General features: G+C 44.7%; 1 pseudogene; it reads left to right on the forward strand.

Annotated features, from left to right (window-relative positions):
• The first annotated feature begins 8239 nt into the window (after positions 1–8239).
• On the forward strand, positions 8240–8357 carry LOC126106978 (5S ribosomal RNA; annotated as a pseudogene).
• The last annotated feature ends 3556 nt before the right edge of the window (positions 8358–11913 follow it).

The raw sequence follows: 11913 nt of genomic DNA on the forward strand, positions 1-11913 counted from the left end.
AGTTATGTGATCTACCCATCTAATCTTCAGCATTCTTCTGTAGCACCACATTTCGAAAGCTTCTATTCTCTTCTTGTCCAAACTATTTATCGTCCATGTTTCACTTCCATACATGGCTACACTCCATACAAATACTTTCAGAAACGACTTCCTGACGCTTAAATCTATACTCGATGTTAACAAATTTCTCTTCTTCAGAAACGCTTTCCTTGCCATTGCCAGTCTACATTTTATATCCTCTCTACTTTGACCATCATCAGTTATTTTGCTCCCCAAATAGCAAAACTCCTTTACTACTTTAAGTGTCTCATTTCCTAATCTAATACCCTGAACATCACCCGACTTAATTCGACTACAGTCCTTACTTCGTGAGAAAAGAGCTAGTTGTCTCTCACAAGAACGGCAGTTTCCGGATTCGTGCTGCCTGCCTGTCAACAGAACGTATTCCTTGAAGTAATCCATAATATTCGAACACTGTATGTGTGCCAGAGTGCTAGCTCAAATCGACGTCGGTGATATGGTCTGTAATTCGTCGGATTACTCCTACTCTTTTCTTGATATTGGCGTGACTTATGCTGCTTTCCAGTGTTTAGGTACGGATCTTTCTACGGACGAGCGACTCTGAAAGGAACTGGTACACAATCTGGACTGGAGGACTTGCCTTCATTAAATCATTTAAGCTGCTCTGCTACACTGAGTATATCTGCTTCTAAGTTACTCATGTTAGTGGAATATTTACTTCGGTTTCATTGTAGAAGGAATTATTTAGTAACTGCTTTAGTAGCCCTGTCATCTGTAACATTACCGTCAGTATCTCGCAGTGTAGTGTAATGGGACGAAACTGAAGCGTCACCCATCCACCAGTGTCAGCCCAGTTTGCAGGTGAATATAAGTTTAATTTAGTTTCTGTTTATGTATTTTTGTAATATTTTGTAATGGTTGTGAATTGCCTAAAGTTTTGTATTTTTTTTATGTTTCATGTACGGAGAGGGCGGCGCAATGAACGGAGACAGCATCTTCGCTGCCAGGACCAGAGAGAAAATTACTGGCCACTATACGTCGCGGGTCGACAGCCAAAGAGCAACAGAAGATCCTGGAACCGAGTTGTTGCGTCGTGCTTGTAAAAATTGATAAATGAAAATATGTAATTTTTTTGTACAACAGTGATATCATAGGAAGTATAATCTTATTGAAAATGTTAGTTCTGTCTTGTCAAGGCTCAGGTTCACGTCTGTATGTAGGAAGATAATAAACTGGTGGATGCTATTAAAGTTGAAATACGTTTTCCGAGGATTTATTTATGAAGAATTATGTGAATGAATTAATAATATATTTGACAAGATTATTGAATTTTGACAGTGTTCATCGCGACTTTGAATCTCAAAAGTTTATTTAATGTGGTTCTAATATCGATTAAATCAAGATAAAGTGTATCAATATAATTGCTGAGGAGAAACAAACGACATCTAAATTGAAAAATTTTACGAAAACCAATTGGACTGAGTGACGTAATTCTGCGCATACGACTCAAATGATGTTTTACAGTTTCGTTCAAGAGCCATTCTGAGACAATTTAAAAAGAATATAAATAATTTTGGAGTGGGTTGTAACTGACGTAGGTGACGAAGTCTGCACATGGTCATATGTCGAAAGAAAATCATTTATAAGAAACTTACGTCGTTACACTACAGTAGGTACTAAATGCGTGCTGCAGCTGGTGTACTTCATATACTACCAGAGTCTCTTTGCATTTTCTGCCAGGTATCGAGACAGAGATTCGTTGTGGAAACTATTAAAAGCATCTCGAATTGACGTTTTCACCAAATTTCAATCTGTAAAACTTCGCCGATGTTCGGAACTTCGCGTTCTTTTAATTTTTGGATGATTTTTTCGTTGCTTCTGCAACAATGTTCTGACCTAGTTTGTGTATCATGGGAGGTCAGTTCCCTCGCTTATCAATTTATATGGCGCAAATCGCTCAACTGCTGTTGATACTACTTCTTAGAATTTAAACCACATCTAATCTACACTTTGATAGTTAGTTTGGAAGGAATGGAGGCTGTCGCGTAGGAAGCCGTCACGCGAATTTTTATTTGCTTTGTTAAACAGGTATGTTTTGGCTTTATTTTTGGTGGGTTTTGATGTTACGGTATACAATCTTGGTACAACAAGCTAGTGGTTACCAATCCTCGTATCCGTCATTAAGTGTCTCTGTCTAATCAAGATTATTTGTCAGTATGTGGTCAAGTATATTTCCGCAACCACTAAAACTTAGAGTGGACTCCTGAACTAATTGTTCAAAATAATTTTCACAGAAACCATTTAGTAAGATTTCGGACGAAGCTGTTCGTTAACATCGATTTTTAAAACTTGTTTTTTTTTTTTTTTCAAAGATACCACCACAAACTGTAATTGTACGAGTGAGGTACCTATTTCAAATGAAACAAGACTTTTTTTGAGCTGGTTAGCAATGGTATCATCTGTGTGGTGAGGTCGGTAAAAGGAACAAATTATTAACTTATTTCGGCTGTCAAGTATAATCCCTACACGTGCTAACTCACAGGAACTATCTACAGGGTACCTCAGCTTCACTAAAAGATAGACTACTAACAGCAACGAACATTCCGCAAGCAACTGTCTTTAATCTGTCCTTTCCGAACACTGTTAGGTCCTTTGCAAAAATTTCGACTCAACATATCTTCAGCTCCAGCCAGCTTCCGACACCTAAGAATTTGTGCTTTAGTGCTTTCTATTGTTTGAATTAGCGCTTGGAACTCCAGTTCTTTCCCAAAGAGGCTATGGCAATTTACAAATACAATACCGGTCGTCGCTAGCTTGCCCTAGTCCTGTGTTTGCCCCGCTCACTTTTAGACTGAAGCCCTTCATGTATTATCCCGAGACGTCTAACCTGAAAAGCCTCCCAGTCCATTGCACACAATCCCCGCTACCCGTGTAGCCGCCTCCTGCGTATACTGGAGCCCTAACCTGTTCGGCAGGACGTGGTAATCCATCACGCTATGGCCCAAGTCGAGGAATCTGCAACCCACACGGTCGCAGAAGCGTCTGGGCCTCTGATTCAGACCTCCCACTCGACTCAGCATAGCCAGCCTGTGTGGTCGAGCGGTTCTAGGCGCTTCAGTCAGGAACCGCGCGACCGATACGGTCGCAGGTTCGAATCCTGCCTCGGGCATGGATGTGTGTGATGTCCTCAGGTTAGTTAGGTTTAAGTAGTTCTAAGTTCTAGAGGACTGATGACCTTAGAAGTTAAGTCCCATAGTGCTCAGAGCCATTTGAACTATTTGACTCAGCATAAAAGGTCCGCAGTCGATGCTGTCGATGATCCCACAGATGATGAAATCTGCCTGCATCTCGCAAGTACGACAGGCAGTCATTGCCGATTCAGATAGACACCCGAAACCGATCCAAAGCGGCACAAATCATTAGTTCCATCCTGAGCCACCACCTGCAGTTGGCTGCACCTTGTACTCTTCACGACAATTGGGAGGATCCGTTCCACATCTTGGATGATTCCCTGTCCATCCTCTGCTCCCGTATGCACACAGAGTGCGCACTGGATTCTTCCCGTCCTTGGCAGCTCCGTCTAAAACAAAAACCCATCCTATACCCCCGAAAACGAAGTATACAGTCTTTCTGAAGTTTATTTGTACACTCTTCTGCTGACATTCTTCTTTAAGCTCTCTAAATATATAATACAAATCCTCTTCCTTCTCGGCGAAAGTGACGTGGCCGTCGTCGAAATTTAAGGATGGATGGATATGGTGTTATGGGCGCTCAACAGTGTAGTCTTTAGCACCCGAACGGAAACAACAACGGACGAGTGTCACTAAAATGCAAAAAAAAAAAGGGCTCTGAGCACTATGGGACTTAACAGCTATGGTCATCAGTCCCCTAGAACTTAGAACTACTTAAACCTAACTAACCTAAAGACATCACACAACACCCAGTCATCACGAGGCAGAGAAAATCCCTGACCCCGCCGGGAATCGAACCCGGGAACCCGGGCGCGGGAAGCGAGAACGCTACCGCACGACCACGAGTTGCGGACACACTAAAATGCAGCAAGTGCAAAAATAGGACTAAAATTAAAGGTGACAGTCTACATAGGCAGTGTGCACGCCAACAGTAGCAAAGTGGAAAGCAGCACATAAAGAGAAGAACTGCAAGAGAACGTAGGGGAAGGGGTTAAAATAAAACACATAGCACATGTTTGGAACTGGCCTGTGACAAGAGTAAAAAGGAGTGGTCAGCCACTCGGCAACACTCTAAAAATTCCAACCTAAAATTTTAGGCTGAAGCCCAGAAACATGACAGTACCTTAGAACTTTCTTGACACTCGCCTCGTCATCGGCTAAAATCGAGGGCAGATCCCCACTAATATTAACTTCCGCCCTGACAGAACGATATAAATCACACTCAACTAAAATGTGGCGTACAGTGATTCGTACGCCACAGGCATCACACAGAGGGGGTTCCTCTCGCCGTAGTAAGAAGGCATGCGTAAGAGGACAGTGCCCTATGCGAAGACGTGTAAGGGTCACTTCGTCACGCCTAGGTGACCGGCAAGAGGAACACCACGGCTGGATGGTGGGTTTCACCAAGCGCAGCTTATTTTCCCTCACCGCCAGCCATTCCTCCTCCCACAATTGCATATACTTCCACCGCAGCACAGAAACGACACCTTGCAAAGCAATAGAACATTGCGTCACCTCCGGTAATCTGCAGGCGTCCTTGGCAGCTCTATCAGCTTGTTCATTTCCCCGTATGCCCACATGCCCTGGCACCCAGAAAAAGGACACTTGCTTGCCCTGTGTCGAAATTTAAGGAACACAGAGTGTGATCATGTATTCTAATCCCCATGTACCTGCATTTCATTTTCCATTTTTTCAGTCCTTCCTTCAAAAACATCTTAAAGGGGGTAGACAGTAAGAAGCAGCATCACCGTCTCTTTCCTTTGCAAAACTTACATTTCTGTGATACACTATGTGAACAAAAGTATCCAGACACCTGGCTGAAAATGACTTAGAAGTTCGTGGCGCCCTCCATCGGTAATGTTGGAATTCAATATCGTGTTGGCTCACCCTTAGCCTTGATGACAGCTTCCACTCTCGCAGGCATAGGCTCAATCAGGTGCTGGAAGGTTTCTTGGGGAATGGCAGCCCGTTCTTCGCGGAGTGCTGCACTGAGGAGAGGTATCGATGTCGGTCGGTGAGGCCTGGCACCAAGTAGGCTTTCCAAAACATCCCAAAGGTGTTCTGTAGGATTCAAGTCAGGACCCTGCGCAGGCCAGTCCATTACAGGGATGTTATTGTCGTGTAACCACTCCGCCAAAGCCCGTGCATTATGAACAGGTGCTCCATCGTCTTCAAAGATACAATCGCCCTCTCCGAATTGCTCTTCAACAGTGGGAAGGAATAAGGTGCTTAAAACATCAGTGTAGGCCTGTCCTGTGATAGTGCCACGCAAAACAACAAGGGGTGCAAGCCCCCTCCATGAAAAACATGACCACACCATAAAACCATAGCCTCCGAATTTTACTGTTGGCACTACATACGTTGGCAGATGATGTTCACCGTCCATTCGCCATTCCCACACCCTGCCATCGGACCGCCGCATTGTGTACCGTGATTGGTCACTCCACATAACGTTTTTCCACTGTTCACTCGTGCAATGTTTACGCTACCTATACCCAGCGAGGCGTCGTTTGGCATTTACCGGCGTGATGAGTGCCTTATGAGCAGCCAACTGACTATGAAATCCAAGTTTTCTCACCTCCCGCCTAACTGTCATAGTACATGCAGTGGATACTGATGCAGTTCGGAATTCTTGATAGATGTCTGCCTATTACACATTACGGCCATCTTCAGCTGTCAACGGTCTCTGTCAGTCAGCAGACGAGGTCGGCCTGTACGCTTTTGTGCTGTACTTGTCCCTTCACGTTTCCACTTCACTATCACATCGGTAACAGTTGAACTACGGATGTTTAGGAGTGTGGGAATCTCGCGTACAGACGTATGACACAAGTGACATCCAATCACCCGAGCACGTTCGAAGTATGTGAGTTCCGCGGAGCGCCCCATTCCACTCTCTCACGATGTCTAATGGCTACTGATGTCTCTGATATGGGTTACCTGGCAGTAGGTAGCAGCACAATGCACCTAAAATGTATAACGTATGTTTTTGGGGGTGCCCGGATACTTTTGATCACATAGTGTATAACTGTATTAATGGTTTAAAGTGGATGATAATCAAATTCGATCAGCTTAGTGTGCCTCCTGGAAGAGGAAGGCCTCTCTGTTGGTGGAAGTTACTGAAGAGATTGCTGTTGCTGTACCTGACCATGCAACTGGGTAGTGCGAGCGATCGCGCGCTGTCACGAGAATTGTTCATACCATGGTCAATATCACAGAGTGTTGCGGTTTATTTTACACTGATATCCGTACATCATACAGGCAGTGCAGCAACAGAGACCCCAAGACTTGCACATACATTCTAAATATGCTCTTCGGTTTATGTATCGTATCAAAGTTCTTGATATGTCATCATCATCATCATCATCATCATCATCATCATCATCATCATCATCATCATTTAAGACTGATTATGCCTTACAGCGTTCAGTCTGGAGCATAGCCCCCCTTATACAGTTCCTCCATGATCCCCTATTCAGTGCTGACATTGGTGCCTCTTCTGATGTTAAACCTATCATTCAAAATCACTCTTAACCGAATCCAGGTACCTTCTCCTCGGTCTGCCCCGACTCCTCCTACCCTCTACTGCTGAATCCATGAGTCTCTTGGGTAACCTTGCTTCTCCCATGCGTGTAACATGACCCCACCATCTAAGCCTGTTCGCCCTGACTGCTACATCTATAGAGTTCATTCCCATTTCCTCATTGTGGACACCCTCCTGCCATTGCTCCCATCTACTAGTACCTGCAATCATCCTAGCTACTTTCATATCCGTAACCTCAACCTTGTTGATAAGCTAACCTGAATCCACCCAGCTTTCGCTCCCATACAACAAAGTTGGTCGAAAGATTGAACGGTGCACAGATAACTTAGTCTTGGTACTGACTTCCTTCTTGGAGAAGAGAGTAGATCGTAGCTGAGCGCTCACTGCATTAGCTTTGCTAGACCTTGCTTCCAGTTCTTTCACTATGTTGCCATCCTGTGAGAATATGCATCCTAAGTACTTGAAACCGTCCACCTGTTCTAACTTTGTTCCTCCTATTTGGCACTCAATCCGTTTATATTTCTTTCCCACTGACATTACTTTCGTTTTGGAGATGCTAATCTTCATACCATAGTCCTTACATTTCTGATCTAGCTCTGAAATATTACTTTGCAAGCTTTCAATCGAATCTGCCATCACAACTAAGTCATCCGCATATGCAAGACTGCTTATTTTGTGTTCACATATCTTAATCTCACCCAGCCAGTCTATTGTTTTCAACATATGATCCATAAATAATATGAACAACAGTGGAGACAGGTTGCAGCCTTGTCTTACCCCTGAAACTACTCTGAACCATGAACTCAAATTACCGTCAACTCTAACTGCAGCCTGACTATCCATGTAAAGACCTTTAATTGCTTGCAAAAGTTTGCCTCCTATTCCATAATCTTGTAGAACAGACAATAACTTCCTCCTAGAGACCCGGTCATATGCCTTTTCTAGATCTATAAAGCATAGATACAATTCCCTGTTCCACTCATAACACTTCTCCATTATTTGCCGTAAGCTAAAGATCTGGTCCTGACAACCTCTAAGAGGCCTAAACCCACAGTGATTTTCATCCATTTGGTCCTCAACTAATACTCGCACTTTCTTTTCAACAATACCTGAGAAGATTTTACCCACAACGCTGATTAAAGAGATACCTCTGTAGTTGTTACAATCTTTTCTGTTTCCATGTTTAAAGATTGGTGTGATTACTGCTTTACTCCAGTCTGATGGAACCTGTCCCGACTCCCAGGCCATTTCAATTATCCTGTGTAGCCATTGAAGACCTGACATTCCACTGTATTTGATGAGTTCCGACTTAATTTCATCCACCCCAGCCGCTTTATTGCACTGCAATCTATTGACCATTTTTTCCACTTCCTCAAATGTGATCCTATTTCCATCATCATTCCTATCCCATTCTACCTCGAAATCTGAAACATTACTGACCGCATTTTCACCTACATTGATATGTGGCCGGGAAATATTCTATGGGGCCAACGGCTTTGCCGCAGTGGTAACACCGGTTCCCATCATATCACCGAAGTTAAGCGCTGTCGGGCTGGGCTAGCACTTGGATGGGTGACCATCCGGTCTGCCGAGTGCTGTTGGGAAGCGGGGTGTACTCACCCCTTGTGCGGCGAACTGAGGAGCTACTTGACTGGGAAGTAGCGGCTCCGGTCTCGGAAACTGGCACACGGTCGAGAGAGCAGTGTGCTGACCACATGCCCCTCCATATCCGCATCCAGTGACGCCTATAGCCTGAGGATGACACGGCGGCCGGTCGGTACCGTTGAGCCTGAATGGCCTGTTCGGGAGGAGTTTGGTTTTAGTTTAATACTCTATTGAGTGACGAGGCACATTTTACACTACAGGGTGCACTGAAAACCCAAAATAGCGGAATTTGGGGTACTGTTAAACCGCTTGTTGCGCACGAAGAGCCACTGCACTCGCCGTCTGTGGATGTGTGGTGTGTGCATTCACAAGCACCTTTATTGTCGGTACGTTCCTCTTTGAAGACAATACTCCCAGAGGGCCTGTCGTGTGTACCGTGCACATTATCGAGATCTCCTTGTACGGCATTTGAGTCCCGCTCTGGTAGAGAGCAACTGTTTCCATGCAAGAAGGGGGAACACCTCACGTCGTCGCCCAATGAATAATCTGCTTAATTCGACCTTCCACGAACGTCTTATCTCCTCAGTTCTTCCAGGGGCATGACCTGCAAGATCGCCTGATCGGAAACATGTGACTTTCGGCTCTCGGGATATCTAAAAGGGGGCGTTTTCAGGGGACACGTTCGCTCTCTACCCTATCTGAAGGCCAGTGCACACGAGCTGCTTGCTCAGATTCAATTGGAACTGCTGCAAGTAACTGTTCAAAAATGGTTCAAATGGCTGTAAGCACTATGGGACTTAACATCTGAGCTCATCAGTCCCCTAGACTTAGAACTACGTAAACCTAACTAACCTAAGGACATCACACACATCCATGACCGAGGCATGCGACCGTAGCAGCCGCGTGGTTCCAGACTGAAGCGCCTACCACCGCTCGGTCACAAAGACCGGCGAGCAACTGTTGATCGTGTCGTTTTACTGACGCAGTATCTCGTCGACGTCTTCGGTGCCCATTTAGAATTCTGTTAACGGCGGCTAATAATGAATTTATCACGATGCCTTTGTCACTTGTTTGACCTTTTCTGCCCACATCCCGTATCGATCCACTACATGTGAAATCATCTCTATACGTCTTTCTTGCATTAATAGCGCCAGATGTGTACCAGGTGGCACAAATTAACATCCATCAAGTTTCGCTACCATACGGTAATTACAGCCCAGACTGGACCTCTATGAGTGGCTCCACTTTATTTATAACCGCCAGATATTATCTGAATACAGCTTTCTAATGGCTTCTACACGACATTTATGAGTTTTCTGGTTATTAATTCCTTCCTGCATCCTAGGAAGTGGTACACTATCATAGGCCTCAGGAAAGTTTATAGAAAACATGTGTGTCTCCAAGATACGTGTCTTTCTATTGTCAGTTACGTGTAATGATTGTAATCAAAATACGTCGGGAAGTTTTGGATACCAGTTCGTGTATAGTGTGACACCGGACGAACTGTAACTCATAACCATGGTTGTATGTTACGTAAAAAGTAACATTCCAATGAGGGCTACGCACGTTCTATGTGCTACACTACTGGCCATTAAAATTGCTACACCAAGAAGAAATGCAGATGATAAACGGGTATTCATTGGACAAATATATTATACTAGAACTGACATGTGATTACATTTTCACGCAATTTGGGTGCATAGATCCTGATAAATCAGTACCCAGAACAACCACCTTTGGCCGTAACAACGGCCTTGATACGCCTGGGCATTGAGTCAGACAGAGCTTGCATGGCGCGTACACGTACAGCTGCCCATGCAGCTTCAACACGATACCACAGTTCATCAAGAGTAGTGACTGGAGTATTGTGACGAGCCAATTACTCGGCCACCATTGACCAGACGTATTCAGTCGGTGAGGGATGTGGAGAATGTGCTAGCCAGGGCAGCAGTCGAACATTTTCTGCATCCAGAAAGGCCCGTACAGGACCTGCAACGCACGGTCGTGCATTATCCAGCTGAAATGTAGGGTTTCGGAGGGATCGAATAAAGGGTAGAGCCACGGGTCGTAAGACATCTGAAATGTAACGTCCAAAGTGCCGTCAACGCGAACGAGACGAGTAACCAATGGCTCCCCATACGATCAGGCCGGGTGATACGCCAGTATGGCGATGACGAATACACGCTTCCAATGTGCGTTCACTGCGATGTCGGCAGTTTGTTTGTATATGAGAAATCGGATGGAAGCTTTCCTCATGTCAGCACGTTGTAGGTGTCGCCACCGGCGCCAACCTTGTGTGACTGCTCTAAAAAGCTAATCATTTGCAAATCACAGCATCTTCTTCCTGTCGGTTAAATTTCGGGTCTGTAGCACGTCATTTTCGTGGTGTAGCAATTTTAATGGCCTGTAGTGTATATCTATGTAGTGGTACACTATCAAACCCCTCAAGGAAGTTTATAAAAACCATGTAATTCTCCCAGATACGTGTCATTTTCTTGTCAGTTATGTGTAATGATTGTAATTATAATACGTCGGGTAGTTTTGGATACCAGTTCGTGTATAGTGTGATCACCGGACGTACTGTAACTCATAACCATGGTTGTATGTTACGTAGAAAGTATCATTCCAACAGGGTCTATGCACGTTCTATGTGCTATAAAATGGAGCACAGAGGATTGTGTTACGGGTAATTTGGACGGTCACCAGTAAACGAAGCGATGCGAGTGGATTACGATGTAATGCACTGGGTTGTTTTCGTGCATCCCGAACACAATTTTCCGCCCGTGTGCATGTAATTAAATGTCAACACTAGTCGGTTCCATTTAAGCTAGTGTGAATTCCATTTCCATAATGATGATGTTCCACGCGACAGTGCTCCCCGATTAATGTGGGTAATCTCTTCGGCAGACCTACAGAAGCGACGGCAGGAATCAGACAGCCAGTAACGGATTGCCACTGCTGTTGTCAAGTAATTGGAATTGAAATCAACACGAGCATGTCAGCCGCCATATTGTGTGACAGGCTACGCTGGACAGTGGACTTTTCTCCTCTGGAGACCGAGTGTCCCTGGGTGGTCTAAGAAAAATATCCGGTTACCGCGCACTATGTTTCTATGACGATAGTATAAATTTCCAGCCGTCTTAGTGAATAACAAATGTGTCGATTTGAGACACGGAACGCGGGTCTGCTATGCGCTCAGTCGAAAGCTGTAAGTGTATCGAGGAAGTTTCAAATTTGTTTTCGATCTCATCACGGTGATGAGAATGCAAGTAACGTGTACCAGGAGATTAAGGACGAATGTTTTTACCTCCTTACTTTATGATATTTTAAACCAGCATCCCGACCATGTACCAGTATTTACGGATGGCTCTAAACAGGGGGACTCTGTTGGTTGTGCTGTTGTTTTCCCTGATCGAGTCGTCAAGTTACGGCTTCCTGCGGCGTTTACCATCTTTGATGCCGAATTGCTTGCGATCTTGCGGGCATTGGAGCAGATGAGATGTGTTCCCAGTCTTAAGTTTCTCATCTGTTCTGACTCCCTGAGTGCCCTTCAGA

Source organism: Schistocerca cancellata, chromosome 10, assembly GCF_023864275.1.
Source record: "Schistocerca cancellata isolate TAMUIC-IGC-003103 chromosome 10, iqSchCanc2.1, whole genome shotgun sequence".
NCBI lineage: Eukaryota > Metazoa > Arthropoda > Insecta > Orthoptera > Acrididae > Schistocerca > Schistocerca cancellata.